The sequence below is a fragment of the Podarcis gaigeae genome, assembly GCF_964106915.1.
Source record: "Podarcis gaigeae genome assembly, chromosome: 13".
Taxonomy (NCBI): Eukaryota; Metazoa; Chordata; class Lepidosauria; order Squamata; family Lacertidae; genus Podarcis; species Podarcis gaigeae.
Genome location: NC_139689.1, coordinates 51,781,253 through 51,801,408, shown reverse-complemented (window position 1 = coordinate 51,801,408; position 20,156 = coordinate 51,781,253). Strand labels below are relative to the sequence as shown.

Genomic DNA, 20,156 nt, shown 5'->3' with positions numbered 1-20,156 from the left:
TCAGAGCACTCCTGACATATGGTTGTCAAGCCTCTGCTTAAAGACCTCCAAAGAAGGAGACTCCACCACACTCCTTGGCAGCAAATTCCACTGTCGAACAACTCTTACTGTCAGGAAGTTCTTCCTAATGTTTAGGTGGAATCTTCTTTCTTGTAGTTTGGATCCATTGCTCCGTGTCCGCTTCTCTGGAGCAGCAGAAAACAACCTTTCTCCCTCCTCTATGTGACATCCTTTTATATATTTGAACATGGCTATCATATCACCCCTTAACCTCCTCTTCTCCAGGCTAAACATGCCCAGCTCCCTTAGCCGTTCCTCATAAGGCATCGTTTCCAGGCCTTTGACCATTTTGGTTGCCCTCCTCTGGACACGTTCCAGTTTGTCAGTGTCCTTCTTGAACTGTGGAGCCCAGAACTGGACACAGTACTCCAGGTGAGGTCTGACCAGAGCAGAATACAGTGGTATATTTTTGCTTTTCACTTTAAAAAAGAAGCTTCTTTACTTAAGAGTGCAAAAATATCCGAGGCCACAATAACACAACTAAAGGCTGCCTTAATTTGCAAGACAGCGGAGCGTCATGACCTCCACCAGTATCAAGATTAGATTGCTTTACACTTCATTTCCTCCATCTATTTAATGTGACCTTTTGAATATTTATTGGCAATGACAGCAAACAGGAACATCCTCTCTTCATGCATAACATATCTCCTGCGCTAGATTCCGTTTCTGAAAGAAAGTTGGGAGGGCAAGGAACCCAGCTTGGGGCAAGCTCTGCCTCTGGGTTCTTAGGCTCAGTCTCTGCACCCACCGGCGGAGGAACTGGGGTGTGGGGGGAGCGCACCACCCCCGGCGGCACGATCCTGGTGGGGTGCCATCGCGGCTGGGTCCCCCCCTGCGCTGGGCGCTACGCCCCTGCAGGCAGTGTGCCATGCCCCTGGGACACGTACCACGCCCCCAGGATGCGCGCCAGCCAGGCCCCCCTGCTCTTTGCCCCCCCACCAGAGCTTGAAGTTCTGCCACTGCCTGCACCCCCAGTTAGCCCTCAGCAGCCCTTGCCAATACTTGACAATAATTTCCTGCCTCCCAATATAATAAATTAAGAAATAATAATTTCTTATTTATATCCCGCCCTTCCCAGTTCAGAAAACCGGGCTCAGGGCGGCTAACAACAAATTTTAAACACTTAATTGATGCAACAAAAAAACAGCATAAAATACAGTATAAAGCGTGAATAACAATAAAATCAAAAATCAATTTAGGGGGAAAATCCATCCAATGAACATTAGATGATCACCAGGGCTAGCTGGCTAAGTTAGTCCTATTTGGGCCAGCGAGGAGACCAGGGGAGAATTAGCTGTGGGATCCCAGAGCGGGTAATCTTCATAAAAAGGGGAGGGGGAGGGAAGGAAGGGGAATAAAAGATCAGGCTAAGTTCAAATTGAAAGCCAGGTGGAATAGCTCTGTCTTACAGGCCCTGCGGAAGGAGGTTAAATCCTGCAGGGCCCTGGTCTCATGGGACAGAGCATTCCATCAGGTCGGAGCCACCACTGAGAAGGCCCTGGCCCTGGGGGAGGATAATCTGACTTCCTTAGGGCCTAGGACCTATGAACTTGTCGTCCTTGGAAACATTACTGAGTGGATGCCATTTTCTTGGCAGTTTCTTGACAACCCCCCCACAAGACAGAATTTCCCTACAAGACAGACAGAGCCCCACTGTACTGCACTTGGAATGAATGTAGAATCTTTCTCCTTGTGTGATATTTCAGCGATAATTCTCCGTAGCCAGTGCTTTGGGAAATTAGTATGGCTTTCTTTTAAGGAATAGGCTGAAATGCTATAAATCTCAGCGAGGGGATCATTAACACCACCCACTTAAGGAAACCGAGCCTCTTGCATCCTTGCAAAAGCAAATGCTAATGACATTAAACACAAAACACAAAACACAGATCGATAGCCAATAGTGTGAGTCTGAGCTATGGAGTCTTGGGCTGTTGTCCTTTTCATTAGAAAATATGCCGGGATATATATGGCTGCTGGATGCCACCTCAGCCTGTTGAATAAATGCTGAACACAGACCCGGCTCTGTTGCTCCAGCTGACAAGCTAACGACACCTTTGCCCATCTGTGACTGATTGCTTCTCTTTGCAGTGACCTTTAAAGAGCCCAGCCAGCTTCATCAAGCCAAACCATACAGGGCTGACAGCCCTTAAATTGGGCTGGACTATTCAGCCTGAAGAGTACGTTGCCTTCCCCTGCCATTTTGAATGGTTCCCCCCAGAATCTGGATGCTAAAAGTCACCCTTTTCATCTAGAATAGTGATCTACCACAGGGCAAAACATGGCATGCAAGAGTTATTTCCACCCTACGTCCAGCAGATATGGTAATCCAGAAAGTCCCGGATTTCTAGAAGGCCCTAGGAAGCCCCATACATGAAGTCCCCTACAACCCACTGGCAGGGCAATCAAATGCATCAGTACTCATTAAGGTTAGGAGACAACAACCAAGAGCGTGCTTGGGAAACCCCTTCAGGCCCCCACACTCATTCCTTTTCACTCAGAGAAAAAAAGAAACTCATGCTAACCTTCTCAATACTTGCTGGGCGGGGAGCGGGGCTCATAGTCACATGACAGAGCCTTTAAGAACTGACATCCAGCCTCTGTTCATGGCTTCGTGTTTCAGCGGTTCCTGTGCTTCCCCGGTCTTCACTCCCATCTTCCATTTCATGATTATTATTTTGTTGGTTTTGTACCTGATTTTGCAAGGGACATGGGTGGCGCTGTGGTCTAAACCACTGAGCCTCTTGGGCTTGCCGACCAGAAGGTTGGCGGTTCGAATCCCTGCAACAGGGTGAGCTCTCATTGCTCAGTTCCAGCTCCTGCCAACCTAGCAGTTCAAAAGCACATCAAAGTGCAAGTAGATAAATAGGTACTGCTCTGGCAGGAAGGTAAACGGTGTTTCCGCGCGCTGCTGACTCACCTGAAGCAGCTTAGTCATGCTGGCCATATGACCCAGAAGCTGTCTGCGGATAAGCGGCGGCTCCCTCGGCGTATAGAGCGAGATGAGCGCACAACCCCAGAGTCGTTCATGACTGGACCTAACAGTCAGGGGTACCTTTACCTTTACATTTTTGCAAGGCTCTAGGGCAGGCTTCCTCAACCTCGTCCCTCCAGATGTTTTGAGACTACAATTCCCATCATCCCTGACCAATGGTCCTGCTAGCTAGGGATCATGGGAGCTGCAGGCCAAAAACATCTGGAGGGCCGAGGTTGAGGAAGCCTGCTCTAGGGGGACACTGTGTTCCCCCTTTCTAGCATCTGCTGATAAATATAAGGCAGGGCCTTATACCAGGGGTCAGCAAGCTTTTTCAGCTGTGGGTTGGTCCACTGTCCCTCAGACCTGGTGGGGGGCCGGACTATATTTTGAAGGGGGGAAAATGAACGAATTCCTATGCCCCACAAATAACCCAGAGATGCGTCTTAAATAAAAGGACACATTCTATTCATGTAAAAACACACATGTAAACACACAGTAAGCGGGCCGGACTTAGAAGGCAATTGGGCAGAATCTGGCCCCTGGGCCTTAGTTTGCCTACCCATGCCCTATACTGACCTGAATAGCAACAGAACTTGATTCCGTGATCTCTGAAACTTACGGTACTTAAAAAAACAATCTCAGCTGTAGTCTGCTGCCTTCTTTGGTAGTTTAAAGGAATATCCTTCTCTAGGTTGCAAAGGGGACCCTTGCAAGCTGAGCAACAGGTGGAGCCTAGGTCACACTTTGGACAACTTACATACTTGTCATTGATGGACTAGCATCTCCCAGGAGTGTCTGCATAGCACTGCATTCAAATATCCAATTGTATCCTTCCGATTTCATTATTTAAAACAGCTGTGCAGTTTGTTAAGAATTCCCGTTTAATTATTTTAAAAACTTCTTTTGAAGTGGCATGAAATTCTAGTAGCTAGAAGCCCCGTTCTTTGGAGAGTTATTTGAGCATTCTTGGGCTACCTCTTGGGACTACTTTTGTCAACAAAAACTCAGAGAAGCACTAAAGAAGCAAAGTACTTTGTGGGAAACCCACTTGGTGTAATGTGTGGAATGCTGTGGTGTGAAGAATATTTTACTTCTCTAGTAGGTCTGAAGGGAGCATCTTTCTTGCCTCGTGTGAACTGCACATTTTGCCCAAGAGAAACGCAGAAGTGGAAAGCGTCACCTCATCCACAAGCAACTTGCTTATATAATTGAGGGCTGTAGCTGAGGGCCAGCAGGTTTCTTCATACTCCCTTTCACTTTTGTTCCATGTATGGGTTTTAATCTGCATTCCAGTCTAGCCTTCTTCTGAAATACGGAGAATTTCACTGGGCCAGAGATTTAGGGTATAGTATAGATATGGAAGATTGGCAAAAAATATGGAATGAAAATCTGAAGTTTACAGCATGTATTACGTTAAAAGAAAATGTCATGAAAATGGTATACAGATGGTATATGACACCAGTTAAATTGGCAAAAATGTACAAAACCTGTAACAAATGTTGGAAATGTAAAGAGAAAGAGGGTACATTTATTCATACGTGGCGGGAGTGTAAGAAAGTGAAGGGGTTCTGGGAAATGATATATAATGAGTTAAAGAAAATGCTGAAATATAGCTTTGTAAAGAAACCAGAAACCTTCTTACTGGGAATAACTAAAAATGGAATAAATAAGAGGGACTGTAAACTCTTTCAGTACGCAATAACAGCAGCGAGAATATTGATGGCCCAAAAATGGAAACAAGAAGAACTACCGACTTTGGAAGAATGGAGAACAAAACCTTTCCTCTTTCCTTTCCTCTTTTCATTGGAAGCTTTTCCTCAGTTCTGTGCACACTGATTCCTAGTCTGATTGAATACTCTCTTTTTAAAAAAATCCTTCCTGAGCCTCAGAGAATACTGCAAGTTTTAGGCAAAGCATTTATCACAGCAAGCAAACACCTCTACAGTTACAGAACCTCTCTGCAGTTAATCTTGGTCTCAGTTGCTTGTTGTTCATACCCTCCAACATTCATACCCTGTTTTTCTAGAAAAAGAGGTGCCGGAACTCACCATCACCTTGGTCTCTTATAATGGCAATAGTGCCCACCTGAGAGATGCCATAACTGAGTTCTGGGGAAAAGAAAGCCCTGGGGACATCTTATTCCATACCCTTCAACTTTTCTGCAATGAAAATAGTCACGTCCTACGGAAAAGTGGGACATTCTGGAATTAAATCAGAAACTGGGACAGCTTCTGTAAATCTGGGACTGTCTCTGGAAAATAGGGACACTTGGAGGGTATGAATTCATAATTCAAAGACATTTTCAAACTGTGCTCCTAGGAATCCTGGGAGGTCTTTGTAAGAGTTTGGACTTGATATCCCGCCTTTCACTCCCCTTAAGGAGTCAGTATATAATGTTATGATGAGAAATAATAGACGGAGGTCCATATTTGTCTTTTCCAATTTTTGCCACAATGCATGTTTTGGGACCGTATCAAAAGCTGCCTTTAGGTTGATAAAAGCGACATATAATTTTTTGCTTCAAATTATGGATGTATTTGCATAGCACTGGTCCAATGTGGATTTCCCTCTTTGGAAACCTGCCTGGTCTTCAGATATCACCTTATGTGTATCTGCCCATTCTTCCAGTCTCCCAAGAAGGAGCCTGGCATATAGTTTAGAGGCTACATCTAACAAACTAATGGGTCTATAATTGGCAGGGCTTTTCTTATCACCCTTTTTATATATTGGGGCAATTATACTCAGCTTCCACCCTTCAGGTGTGCGACCTGAGCTGTTAATGTGTGAAAACAGTTTTGCAAAAATGGGTGACCAGAAATCAGGTCTTATATCTCCATTGGGATCATGTCTTCTCCTGGAGTTTTATTGGCTAGTTGGCTTACGATTAGCCCCTTAATCTGATTGGGCCAGTTCTAAGTCAGGATGGGGGCAATATATTCCTGTAAAATATGTCACCCAATCCTTTCCTTGGACAGATCCCCTTAAAGAGTCTCAAAGCGGCTAACGATCTCCTTTCCCTTCCTGCCCCACAACAAACACTCTGTGAGGTGAGTGAGGCTGAGAGACTTCAGAGAAGTGTGACTGGCCCAAGGTCACCCAGCAGCTGCATGTGGAGGAGCGGAGATGCAAACCCGGTTCACCAGATTACGAGTCCATTGCTCTTAACCACTACACCACACTGGCTCTCCACGTAAGAAGCTTATTAAGAGTTCGGCAATGGCAGGCAAACTTCTCCAAAACAGCTGGTCCGCCATCTTCCCACACCCAGCACAGCAGTAAGGAAGTGAGGGCCTCTTCCTAAGGGACAGTCTGCAGAGGAAAACCGTGAGGTCAAGAATGCGCCCTTCCATGGAACAGGTTCCAGAATACTCTGCAACGCTCTGAGGTTCCGCAAAAAAAATGTGCAGGGCTCCTCTGCCGATGAACTGATGTGGAAAAGGGTCACTTGAAGATGCGACATTAAGAAATCACTTCTAAAGCCCTGCACAGTGTAAGCAAACACCTCATTTCCATCTGACCGTCCTTTGTTCAGCTAATCAAATCTAGCCTGCTGCATAGGGTTGCCATATGTCTGGGAAATCCCACACATGTCCTCTTTTTGGGGAGCCAGCATGCCCATCAGGGGGATTTTTACATTTTAAAGGAAATGTCTGGGTTTTTAGGTTTATTTGTTTCTTTTCTTTTGGGGGGGGGGGTTGGCTTGGGTGGCGGCATTGGAACTAGGCTAGGGCTGCTCAGGCGTGGGTAGTTTGGGTTGGCAGTGGCTCAAGCTGTCCTCTTTTTTGCTCTTCAAGATATGGCAAACCTAACCTAACAGTGATGTGGCAATGACCCTTATTCACCCTTGCTTCTATTTTTTAAAATGTAATTCTCTCTGTGCATGTGTTTCTTCTTCTTTCTTGGCTATTATACAGGCAAAACTGCTGCTCTGAAGGCGGAATATGCAAACCCTAAAATTGACGTTAGAAAGAAGGAAAAAATCCCTTTCACCCCAGTGGGGCTTGCTGTTAGTGTACCCCAATAAGAGTGAAGGATTGACAGCAACTTGTGGGTGCAGTGGCATGTCCCTGCAGGTGGCACCATGCCCCACAGGTAACACTTTGGGGAAAACTGGCCTAGAGCATGGGTAGGCAAACTAAGGCCCGGGGGCTGCATCCGGCCCAATCGCCTTCTAAATCTGGCCCACGGACGGTCCAGGAATCAGCATGTTTTTAGAATGTGTCCTTTTATTGAAAATGCATCTCTGTGTTATTTGTGGGGCCTGCCTGGTGTTTTTACATGAGTAGAATTGTGTGCTTTTATTTAAAATACATCTCTAGGTTATTTGTGGGGCATAGGAATTCATTCACCCCCCCAAAAAAATAGTCCAGCCCCCCACAAGGTCTGAGGGACAGTGGACCGGCCCCCTGCTGAAAAAGTTTGCTGACCTCTGGCCTAGAGTATCAGCTAGGCATTGTAGGGTTCTAGTACAGTGGTACCTCGGGTTAAGTACTTAATTCGTTCCGGAGGTCCGTTCTTAACCTGAAACTGTTCTTAACCTGAAGAACTTAACTTTAGCTAATGGGGCCTCCTGCTGCCGCCGCACCACCGGAGCACGATTTCTGTTCTCATCCTGAAGCAAAGTTCTTAACCCGAGGTACTATTTCTGGGTGAGCGGAGTCTGTAACCTGAAGCATCTGTAACCTGAAGCATATGTAACCCCAGGTACCACTGTAATCCTCTTTCATCACTAGTAGGGTCATATGATTAAATTATCTTTTTAGAATGCAACAAGCTTTCAACTTTCAATACATTTTTCTTTATGCACAGAACCTTTGCCCAAACCTGATACCAACATTTTGCCTTAGTACGCTTGGGTAACAGAATTCTTTTTAGAAAGAGTTCCATTAAGCAATTTGCTCAAACAAAATAGTGTATTTTGAAGTAAAGAATTCAGTGCCCAGGGGTTTTCCCTGCTGGAACGAATATCACATCAACAGCTATTCAGTATTCAGCCTCATCACTATCTGAAACCGCTTTGCTTGAAAATGAGATTGGTTGGAATTGGCTCCTGCTTGGTTTTGTCGCTATCCAAAATGCAGGCTTTAATGTGATTTGCCTCTTTTGGATTTCTGAAGCACCAAGTATTCAAAGATGTTAATGCTCTGGACTATCAGATTCTTTTTTCAAGGCTCTGTCATTCCAGCTATTCTTGAAGACAGAGCAGTTTTTCAGATAACTTTTTGAATATGAAGAAGTGAATTCAGAGGGAGGAATTAGATCAAAGATGCATGTCTAAAATGCACTGGCTTAACATTGTGTTTATCCCTCAGAGGTACTGAATGCTGCGGCTGAGGAGAGGGAGCCCTTCCTGGGATGCCTGGAATCTGTGCCTGGAATTCCAATATTGGAAGTGACCTAAGCTAGGAAGGCAGGAAGAAAACATGTTCGAGCGTCATGAAGGGGCAGATTTCAACTCATCGGTAAATCCAGCAATTTATGATTTGTGTAGCTCAGATTGCACAGTCTAAAATACTGATGACCAGGGCTTTTTTTCAGCCAGAACTTGCCAGGACTCAGTTCCAGCACCTATCAGGTGGGCATCATTGCCATTCTAAGAGAATGAGGGAGGTGTTCAGGTTGAGTTCCGGCACCTCTTTTTCTAGAAAAATACCAGCGATGATAAATGTGATAGCACTTAGATGATAGACAGGGTCAGTCCTGCCACTGGTCAGAGTGAAGCAGCTGCCTCAAACAGCTGATTTTGGGTCCCATGAAAAGGCAGCAATTAGTCTGAATAATAATAACAACAATAAATGGTGGTAGTGGTAGTAGTTTTACTCCCAAGAAGAGGCAATTGTGAAATTTTCTACATCACGTGTGTCAGGGGTTCAGAAGGAGAGACACAGGAGGGGGAGCAAATGGAGAGTGAGGAGGAGGAGTACGAGGGGGGCGCAGGCAGTGACAGTGGCCAGAGTTATTCCACAAGCCTCTCTAGCGAATCGGAGGACTCACAGAAGGGAGCGCCGGTGGCCAGAGCGAAGGGGGGTCCAGGGGGGAAGCCCCAGGAGGAAGGGGCCAGCGGGGAGTCCCTGAGCAGCAGCTGGAGATCAGGACCAGCGTCTCCACCAGAGCGCAGTGGGGAGGGGGAGTCCCAGGAGTCGGGACCAGTGTCCTCACCACCAGAGGGAGGAGAGGAGTCAGGTTTGGCAACACCCACATCAGGAAGCGGGGAAACGGTCAGAAGGAAAGTCACCGGCTGGGCGCGCGCGCCAAGTTCAAATGTACAGGAGCGCGGCACAGCGGGGAGCCCGGGAAGGGAGCCAGGTCCTAAAGCCCGCCGGAGGGAGGGGCAAGACTCAGGAGGTTCAGCGTCAGAGGAGTCCAGGAAGGAGGGAACCCCAGAGGGCAGAAGGACCCAGCGCAGGAAAGAGCAGCGCAAGAGGTGGAGCCGGGCTAGAATCTTAAACTGGTGTGGGTGGAGCAGTGAGTCAGAGGGGACTTAGCCGGTCTAGCGTCAGACGTGGGTCTGCGCGCCCAGAGCTTGGAAATGGAAACTAAACTTTAATAAAGACTTTTGTATATAACATCCACTGGGCGTTGGTCCTCTGTGAGCTGGGACCTAGCGGCAGTCCTGACAACGTGCTAGTATAACTCGCTTACCAGGAACCCAGACATGAGCAGGGACGCCATTTCTTTTTCTCCTTCAGGCGGCAAATGGTCTTGGGCCAGTTTGGCCTGGAGAGAAATGTGAGGGGTGAGGTGATTTGGCTGAGGCGAAGTCCTCACCGTCATTTGTTTATTTTAAAGCATTCAGAAATTTGTGATCCATATTTCCTTCACCCTGGAGATGAACAGCTCACACCGAAATCAGACAGAGTTACTCATTCTTCCTCCTAAGGAAGACTGATCCCAACTACTCAACTTTCATTCAGCAAAGTTTGTTTTTAGCCAGTTTCTACATCAAGACACAAAGCAAGTAATGGTCATGGGGATCTGGGTCATGGGGGTGGAAATTTAAATGACCATTTAGCTGTCATTTAACATCTTGGGGGAGCTGAGCCTACCCCCAATATTGAGGGGCCACTATCCACTGCCACCACAGGGCGAGTGTTTGGGAGCTGGGCAGGGATGGGACGTGTGGAGGGTGAATATCACCCTCCCCGTGCCTCAGACCCCGCTACAGGGTGAGCATTCGTGCGCCGGAGGGTGTGGTGGGATGCATGGGGGGGCACATGACGTTATGCATGTGACATCACATAACTCTGGGTCCCCTCAATGTGAGAGGCAAGTCAGTGCCCCTGCCTGAGCTCCAGGTTTCTAAAATAATGCTTCTCCCTGTTTGCCTGTCTACTGCCCTGAAGTCAGCTGGAGAAGCTCTAATGATCCCATCTCTAAAAGATGCTAGGGCAATGGTGATCTCATACCTTCCAACATTTCTCAGATAAAAATAGGGATGTCCTAAACTGCGGGAGGCAGTGGAAGACAGGAGTGCCTGTAGTGCTCTGGTCCATGGGGTCATGAAGAGTCGGACACGACTAAATGACTAAACAGAATAATAATAATAATAATAATAATAATAATAATAATAATAATAGTAATAATAATAATAATAATTTTATTTATACTCCGCCCATCTGAAAGGGTTGCCCCAGCCACTCTGGGTGGCTTTCAGCATATATAAAAACATAATAAAACATTAAACATTAGAAAAAACTTCCCTATACAGGGCTGCCTTCAGATGTCTTCTAACGGTTGTATAGTTACTTATCTCCTTGGTTTGGGGGTCACATAACCCCATACCCTCCAACATTTCTTCCATGGAAATCAAGACTTCCTAAGGAAAAGTGGGACATTCCAGGGTCAAATCAGAAACTGGGACGGCGTCCGTAAATCTGGGACTGTCCCCGCAAAATAGGGACACTTGGAGGGTCTGTGACATGGGGCAGGGGATTTTTGGTAGTGGCCTCCTGATTCTGAAACCCCCACCCTTGGGAAACATGGACCGCTCCTACTGTGGCGAGCTTTAAGAAACAAGTAAGACTTTTTTATTTGGTTGTTTACTCATGCTTTGCTGACCAGTTTTGTTGACCCTGCCCTTTGCTCTGAACCTCATGGAAATTTATCTATTGTCTTAAGAAGTGCAAATTCAGGAGGTTTATTCATATATGCAGATTGAATAGCATGTACAACACTCAAGGAGAACATGTATAAGATGATGTACAGATGGTAAATGACGCCGGTAAAATTGGATAAAATTTATAAAACAGGTGATAAAATGTGTTGGAAATGCAAGAGTAAGGAGGGCGACTTTATACATATGTGGTGGTCATGTGAGACACTTAAGAATTTTTGGGAATCTATCTATAATGAATTTTAAAAAGTCCTCAAATACACCTTTAGCAAAAAACCTGAAGCTTTCCTCCTGGGGATAATTGGCGAAGAAATCAAAAAGGAAGATAAAACATTTTTTCAATACGCAACAGTGGCTGCCAGAACCCTCATAGCACAGTATTGGAAAACGTCTAAAATCCCAACGATAATAGAGTGGCAATCTAAACTATTTGACTATTTAGAACTGGCAAAATTGACACAGAAAATAAGAAATCAAAAAAGTACAAAATTTAATAATGAATGGGATAAATTTAAGTTATATATGGAAACAGAAATAAAAGGAAAATAAAAATGTTGATAAAAAACAAATATATATTTGAAAAATCACAGTAGGTATGAGATAACGCTTACTACGTAAAAATTGCTTGAAAAATGAGACACTGCGGATAAAAAATATGATAACTTTATTCCGAAATCGAGATAAAGGGAAGTCGATGAGTGTTTGTCAATGTAAGTTGAGTTGTCTATGTTTTTATGTATTACATGTTTCGTTTTTCTTTCTTTTTTCCTTTTTTCTTGGCTGTGTAAGTATGTTTGTGATATGTATGATATGTATGTATATTAAAAAGCAATAAAAATATTTTTTTAAAATATATATATATATATATGCAGATTGAATAGATTTCCCCCCTTCACTGCTCTTTCTAGCCTTTTACATTGCATGCTACACACAGCCCTTAAGGGGGGGAAGTCTGAAATCCCACCAAACAGCTGTTGGAGGGGAAAAGGGAGTGGAGCAGATGGAATCCAGTTTCTCTCTTCTTCAACCAGTGACGCCAGGTATAGGGGGCAGAGGGGGCTTCAGCTCCCCCAATATTTTTGGTCAGGGCAGGGGGCAGCATCCCTCCAATATTTACAGGGCACCGCTCCCACCACTGCCAGGCGCCCTCCACACGCCTCAGCCTCTGCCCGGCAGTCCAGGAGCCAGGCAGTGGCTGCAAGAAACTTGGGAGGTTAATGTGGGGAGGGGGCAAGTTGGCCCCCCTGTCCTGAACAGATGATCAGTGGGATTTTGCCTTTTTAAATAAAGACCATGCAGGCACATGCTTGGTCATTACCTCAGGCTCAAGAACCGCACATGAAGTATCCATTTGGATATTCAAGTTTTCATTTAGCAAGCAATATGGACTGTACCTGGATCAATGCAGAAAAGCCAGACGTTTTCATCAATATTCATTTAATATACAAAGTGATCAAAGCTAGCAAATATGGAGGTGCATATTTGTTTTGCTATTTCAGGCATTTTCTGTTTTTAAAACTATACAGCAAGAGATCCTGGTTTCTCCCCAAGGTTTCTCAACCATCAATTCTGGCTCTCTAGCATAGGAGCCAACTCAAAGAGGTCGGGGGCACTTTGGCCCCCACAATAAAATATTTGAGGGTGGCAGGCCCTAACGAACTTGATGGGCATTCCCATTCAAATGGCGTGTGCACTGTGTTGTGTGATCAGTTATACAGGCCGGGGCATACCTGGCCCCCCACAATATTTTATTCAGGTTGGCACCCTAGGTTGCTCTCTAGTGAGTGTAACTGTCAGATATCTCTATTTTAAAACATCAGGTTTATACACCCACACTTCACATTTTAAATGTAAACCTATGAAATGCCTGAATAGGCCCACAGTAGTAATCATAAATGGCAATCTTATGCATAGTGGTCAGAATGACCCCCTGGATTCAGTAAAACCTAGTGCAATCTTTACTGGGGAATCGTCTCATAGCCAAAACATATTTGGCCTAAAATAGGGCCTTAGAACGCACTGCTAATAACAAGGCCAGTGGAAGTAATGATATCTCAGCTGAACTATTTAAAATTTTTAAAGATGATGCTGTTAAGGTGCTATACTCAATGTGCCAGCAAGTTTGGAAAACTCAGCAGTGGCCAGAGGATTGGAGAAGATCAGTCTACATCCCAATCCCAAAGAAGGGCAGTGCCAAAGAATGCTCCAGCTACCGCAAAATTGCGCTCATTTCACACACTAGCAAGGTTATTCTTAAATTCTACAAGGCAGGCTTAAGCAGTATGTGGACCAAGAACTCCCAGAAGTGCAAGCTGGATTTTGAAGGAGCAGAGGAACCAGAGACCAAATCGCAAACATGTGCTGGATTATGGAGAAAGCTAGAGAGTTCCAGAAAAACATCTACTTCTGCTTCATTGACTACGCAAAAGCCTTTGACTGTGTCAACCACAGCAAACTATGGCAAGTTCTTAAAGAAATGGGAGTACCTGATCACCTCATCTGTCTCCTGAGAAATCTCTATGTGGGACAAGAAGCTACAGTTAGAACTGGATATGGGAAAACTGATTGGTTCAAAATTGGGAAAGGAGTACGACAAGGCTGTATATTGTCTCCCTGCTTATTTAACTTATATGCAGAATTCATCATGCGAAAGGCTGGACTGGATGAATCCCAAGCCGGAATTAAGATTGCCAGAAGAAATATCAACAACCTCAGATATGCAGATGACACAACCTTGATGGCAGAAAGTGAGGAGGAATTAAAGAACCTTTTAATGAGGGTGAAAGAGGAGAGCGCAAAATATGGTCTGAAGCTCAACATCAAAAAAACTAAGATCGTGGCCAGTGGTCCCATCACCTCCTGGCAAATAGAAGGGGAAGAAATGGAGGCAGTGAGAGATTTTACTTTCTTAGGTTCCATGATCACTGCAGATGGTGACAGCAGTCACGAAATTAAAAGACGCCTGCTTCTTGGGAGAAAAACAATGACAAACCTAGACAGCATCTTAAAAAGCAGAGACATCACCTTGCCGACAAAGGTCCGTATAGTTCAAGCCATGGTTTTCCCAGTAATGGTGTATGGAAGTGAGAGCTGGACCATAAAGAAGGCTGATGGCTGAAGAATTGATGTTTTTGAATTATGGTGCTGGAGGAGACTCTTGAGAGTCCCATGGACTGCAAGAAGATCAAACCTATCCATTCTTAAGGAAATCAGCCCTGAGTGCTCACTGGAAGGACAGATCGTGATGCTGAGGCTCCAATACTTTGGCCACCTCATGAGAAGAGAAGACTCTCTGGAAAAGACCCTGATGTTGGGAAAGATTGAGGGCACAAGGAGAAGGCGACAACAGAGGACGAGATGGTTGGACAGTGTTCTCGAGGCTACCAGCATGAGTTTGACCAAACTGCGGGAGGCAGTGGAAGACAGGAGTGCCTGGCGTGCTCTGGTCCATGGAGTCACGAAGAGTCTCAAAAGAGAGGGCTTTTCTAATCATGACGCTTGTCAAACTGTGTTTTCAATTAGTTCTCCTAAATATCCATAATAAATCCATTATCTATATCTATCTATCTAGTCTTACAGGTACATTTTTTTCTTTTGTTTTGTTTTTAACTGCTATTATGGTTCACACTTAGTAGTCTAAAGCACTGGTGCTATTTTCCCCGCTTGTGTTACTTTCTAAGTATTTGAGTGAAATTTTTTCATGCCTTTATGTCTGCCTCAGGCAGATAATTTTTCTTTTCTTTCTATGGCATTCAAGCAAAATTAGCTGAGCCATTCTGAAGTTTGAGGTTAAAGGAAGGCGTTCTTTTCTTTTCTTTTCTTTTCTTTTCTTTTCTTTTCTTTGCAAATGTAGCTGTTTCCCAACAATTATCATTGTGAAGTTTTAATACCTCCCAAGTTGAGGAAGGGATTATATTGGGCTGGTACATAGTTTTTGTACTGAGGTCAAGTTTTTATGGCTATAGTGAAATACCGTTTTTCCATTACAGACGTACCATTAGATTGCTTTGGCTGCAGCTAGATGGCACACACTAAATTATCCAAGCAACTCTCCTCTTTTGATGCTCCTTTGTTATCTTGACTACAGTTCATCTGCACATGCTCAGAAAGACATCAGCTCTGCCTTGTACATGATGGTTTAAGGTTGTTCTTTAAGGCAGGGGTGATCCAAGTTGGCCAATGTTACTGGGGTGAGGAATAAGATTGGAGTCTCTCCCTTTGAAAATGCATTTTTGTCTTTCTCGAGTTGTTACCATGCATAACCTCCAGCCAACCTAAGGGGCAAAAGCAGCAAATGAGGGTTGTTTTGCTGTGATCATATCCAGGCAGGTATTAGGTAACAACTTCATTGTGAAGCTAATGGCATGTTGGTTGTTGCTTCTTTGTGAAACAAAGTCAGTATGTCACAGGAAACCTTTTAGTTATGATGGTTAGTGTAAAGAGGCCTAAATTGTAGTGAAAGGTTTACAGTATGTAGCAGGAATCTAAAGCTTACTAGGGATGCAGTGATCCTCACAATGTGTGTGTGTGTGTGTGTGTGTGTGTGGAGAGAGAGAGAGAGAGAGAGAGAGAGAGAGAGAGAGAGAGACTCTTCTTTCCTCAGTCAAAATTCCTTAATGATTCACCTAATCAGAAATCACAAAAGTTGAAATTCAGTAACAAACTTTATATGTATTAGTAAGATCCAAAAATTAACAGGGCACAGCTCTTCCATAAAGTAACAAGGAGCGCCACAAAACTCCTGCACAGTTTTCCTGCACAAACCTCACTGAAATAAACTGCTCCCACTTCACTAGGGCTGTGTCTCATTTGGCAACTGAGCCTCCCTCTCCGCCGCCTGAGCTGCTGCTGAAAAATCCACCCGTGGAGGCTCCCACCTCATTGAAGAGCCACTTCTGCGAGTCAACAACAGCGTAAATAAGAGCCAAAGCTAGTCTGGAAGTTTCATTTACACATAGAAATGGATGCAAAAGTATCTGATGTCTATTTTGCTTACCACTACTTTGTTTGTTGTCAAGCTACCTCCTCAGGATGACATTGATAAATTATACTGTCAGCTAGGAAAATTCAAAGGTGGAGAAGCCAAGATCCCAATCTTGTATACATGTGGATATGGAGGGAAAGGCACATATGCTAGATCTCCCACCCTAGACGTGCACACGTGCGCACACACACACACACACACACACACACACTTGAGTAACCTGACCATGCAAGGATGCTTTCAAAAATAAATTTAATGAGTACAGGAAGCACATGCTCACAGTGGAGGATGGATGCCCAGAAAGTTGAGAGTTGCCTGTATGAAAGCCTATCCCTCCCTAAAGTGGAACAAGTGATTTGTGCCCATTGGAGCTGAGTGCAGGGGTTCTGAAATTACCTGGTTTAGTATACAATTTTTCACCAGGTCATAAATCCTGATTGTATTATGAATTTAAGGCCATCTCCCTTGACCGCAAGCTTAACATGAGTCAACAGTGTGATGCAGCAGCAAGAAGAAAGCTAACACTATTCTAGGCTGCATCCGCAGCAGCATAGTCAGGGGTGTCTTACCCATAGGGGCTAGTGGCGCTGGGCGCCAGGGCACCAAGTTCTGGAGGGCACCAGGGAAGAGGTGGAGGCTGGACCTGGCACCTCCTGGCATCAGCTTGCCCGCCTCCACCATGCCACACTGAAGGTGCGCCACGCCCGGAGCCTCCATCTGCCATGGCCACCACGGCACGAAGCGGCCAGCTGAACCAGGTGTGTCCAACCTCCGCCTCTTCCCCGCTGGAGGAGCCATCCACCAGCTGCTGCCCGCCTCCTCCAGCCCCGCTGGCAACACCGTCCTCCTTAAAAAATCTCTGGGAAACGGTGGTGGGGGAGGCGCTGGAGGGAGCTTTGCACCACGGCACTGGATATGCTTAAGACGGCCCTGAGTGTCCAGATCAAGGGAAGTAATAGTACACCTCTATTCTGCCTTGGTCAAACCACACCTGGAATCCTGTGTCCAATTCTGGATACCACAGTTTAAGAATGATGTTGACAACCTGGAACATGTGCAGAGGAGGGCAACCAGGAGCTGCTCCAGGGACCAACAGCGACAGCCATGGAGAGACTGTGGAGAAGTAATGCGATGCTCTTGCACAGGCACCACTGCCATCACTGTCGTCGCTCAGGACAAGTGTTGGCTCATCTTCCTCCTTGAGCTTGGTGGCAGTGTAGCTGTCAGGGGAAATAGGGACAATCCAGGATCCAATCAAAAGCCAGGATTGCTTTTGTAATTCTGGGATTGTCCCTGGAAAATCAGGACATTTAGAAGGATAAGCAACCTACTCAGGGCCCACCAAAACCTGAAGCCAGGCCTGTGAGAAAGAACCAGTGGGATCCTTTTTGGCATTAAAGTCTCTGTGATCCATGTACAGGGGTTTCTCAGAAGAGAAATCAAAATGGAAGACGTTCATATGTGGTGGGGCTGCATTGAAATTTGAAAAAATTGGGATATGATATATGAGGAATTTTTAAAAAAATGTTCAAACAAACTTTCACAAAAGAACCAGAAGTCTTCTTCCTCTTGGGAATATTGGGACCAGAGATTCCTAAGGAAAAAAGAAGAATATTCTTATACGCTGCAATAGCGGCGAAAATACTGGTCGCCAAAAAATGGAAAGGTGAACTGATACCATCAAAAGAGGAGTGGCAGGAGAAATTGTTTGAATATCTTGAATTAGCAAAATTGACAGAGGAAATTAGGAGACAGCCAACTTGAAGGTAAAAAAAAAAAAGAATGGGGAATTTATAAAGAATATTTAATTAAACATTGTCCACAAGTGAAAACCTGGACATGCTTTGACTAAACTCTTCAATTTGCAAGTTAGATAAATAACGCATGAGATAGAGTAAAGTAAGATATGGAGAGAAGGAATATGGAAGCCGTGATAATAATGAGAATAAAAAAAGGATGAACCCTCAATGTGGAGGTTGGAAGTCATGTGGAGAAATTAAGTAATTGTGAATTAAGAAAAATATTTAAATAATACAAGGAATTTAGGAATTTAAGGATTTATATATGTGTGTTTTTTTGGTAATCTTTTGTTTCTTCAGTATTTTATTTGGAATGTATAATTTTTACCATGGAAGAAAATCAGTAAAAAGGATACTGGCAAAATGGAAAAAGTTCGCCATTGCTTTAGCTTAATCCAGAAAGCATCCTCGCTGTTACTAAGGACTTAGAGACTGCATTTTCATTTTTAAATTGCAGCTCTTCACTCTACCATTATATGCTGCCAGTCAAATTACTTCCCCAGCTATCCCTCTATGAATGGAAATCTGAATTAAATGAAAATGAATACTCCCCTTTCAGTGACCAGCACAGGGCTTTGCCTTAAAGGTCCCCAAAGATCCATAAACGGAGGGTGCATGACTCACTGCCCCATCTGTTTCCCTTCTGTGGGTTGTTAGCACATGGATTTGAGACTGTTTCATATTCTGTATTTGTCAACGAATGTTTCATTTGACCTTCAAGTTTATGAGACAGAAAAGTATGCAAGGTGACGCTTCTTTTGAGATGAACATTCCTTGGTGAGCATGTGAATGTTTTCAAGATTTATTCTGCCAGGATAGCAACCTGCCCTAATGCATCTGGGATAGTGTTGTAGGCCTGCATGACTCAAAGCTAAATTACGGCAATACAGTGGTACCTCGGGTTAAGTACTTAATTCGTTCCAGAGGTCTGTTCTTAACCTGAAACTGTTCTTAACCTGAAGCACTATTTTAGCTAATGGGGCCTCCTGCAGCTGCCGCGCCGCTGCTGCGCGATTTCTGTTCTCATCCTGAAACAAAGTTCTTAACCTGAGATACTATTTCTGGGTTAGCGGAGTCTGTAACCTGAAGCGTATGTAACCTGGAGCGTATGTAACCCGAGGTACCACTGTATTTGCTTTTTATTCAACAGACCTTCATCACTTGATGACCACCTATGATTACATGTGTGTGCATGTGTGTGCGTGTATGTGTGTACATATATAGGAGCTTCACACATAAGTATGGACTGTGGGTGAAGCAAGTGATGTGCATATATATGAACTAGCCCTTAAAAACCAAGCATGTAATTTCTGGCACACAATCCCAAATGGTATATTACATTCAGGAAGGAGGAATAGCAACAGTGATGAAGATGGCCATTCCTGTGCAAGTTCGGCAACTCCTCTGCTTCCCCAAATACGGATGAATTCCACTACAGATGATTATATCCTTGGAAACCAGTGTCTTAAGGGCTCATCCAGACTTCCTTTTGGGGTGCATTTCTCGGTACAGGACCATACTTTAAACTGCAGGGGTCAGCAAACTTTTTCAGCAGGGGGCTGGCCCACTGTCCTTCAGACCTTGTGGGGGGGGGGCGGACTATATTTTGGGGAAAAATGAATGAATTCCTATGCCCCACAAATAACCCAGAGATGCATTTTAAATAAAAGGATGCATTCTACTCATAAAAACACACTGATTCCCGGACCATCCGTGGGCCGGATTTAGAAGGCGATTAGGCCAGATCCAGCCCCCGGGCCTTAGTTTGCGTACCCCATGCTTTAAAGTCTGTCTGAGCATTGTTGTTGTTGTTTTGTTTCCCCCTGAATCGGAGCAAATGACAATCGAGTTTTCTGTGGATTCTGTGAATTGATCCGATTCAGCGGTAAAACATGGATTTCCCCTGGGAAAGTGCCTCCCCCCACCCCCCAGCTTTAAAGTGCAAATCTGTGCCTGGAAGGCATGGTGCAAACAGAAGTCAGGATAAGCACTTAGTATCCAGAGGAAAATTGCACAGCTGTTCTAAATGAATGTGTGGGATGTATCTTTACTGTAGCAGTCAAATACAACATTTCCTGTTGCCTAGAGTGGACACACAGGGGAATGTGGCCCCAGGCAGGGAGGACTTCCTGTCATACCTGCTCTGGAACCTCATCCCCCTGTGTGTGACCAGGTAGATGGGCGTGATCCTGGCAGACCCTATAAAAGGACTAGCCGCGCAGTCAT

At 44.8% G+C, this 20,156-nt stretch overlaps 1 protein-coding gene across 1 annotated transcript in view; it reads left to right on the top strand.

The window, feature by feature from the left end:
• Nucleotides 1-20,156, top strand: part of COBL (cordon-bleu WH2 repeat protein) — a 1,088,462-nt gene that overhangs the window by 318,849 nt on the left and 749,457 nt on the right. The gene's annotated exons all lie outside the window — the stretch shown is intronic.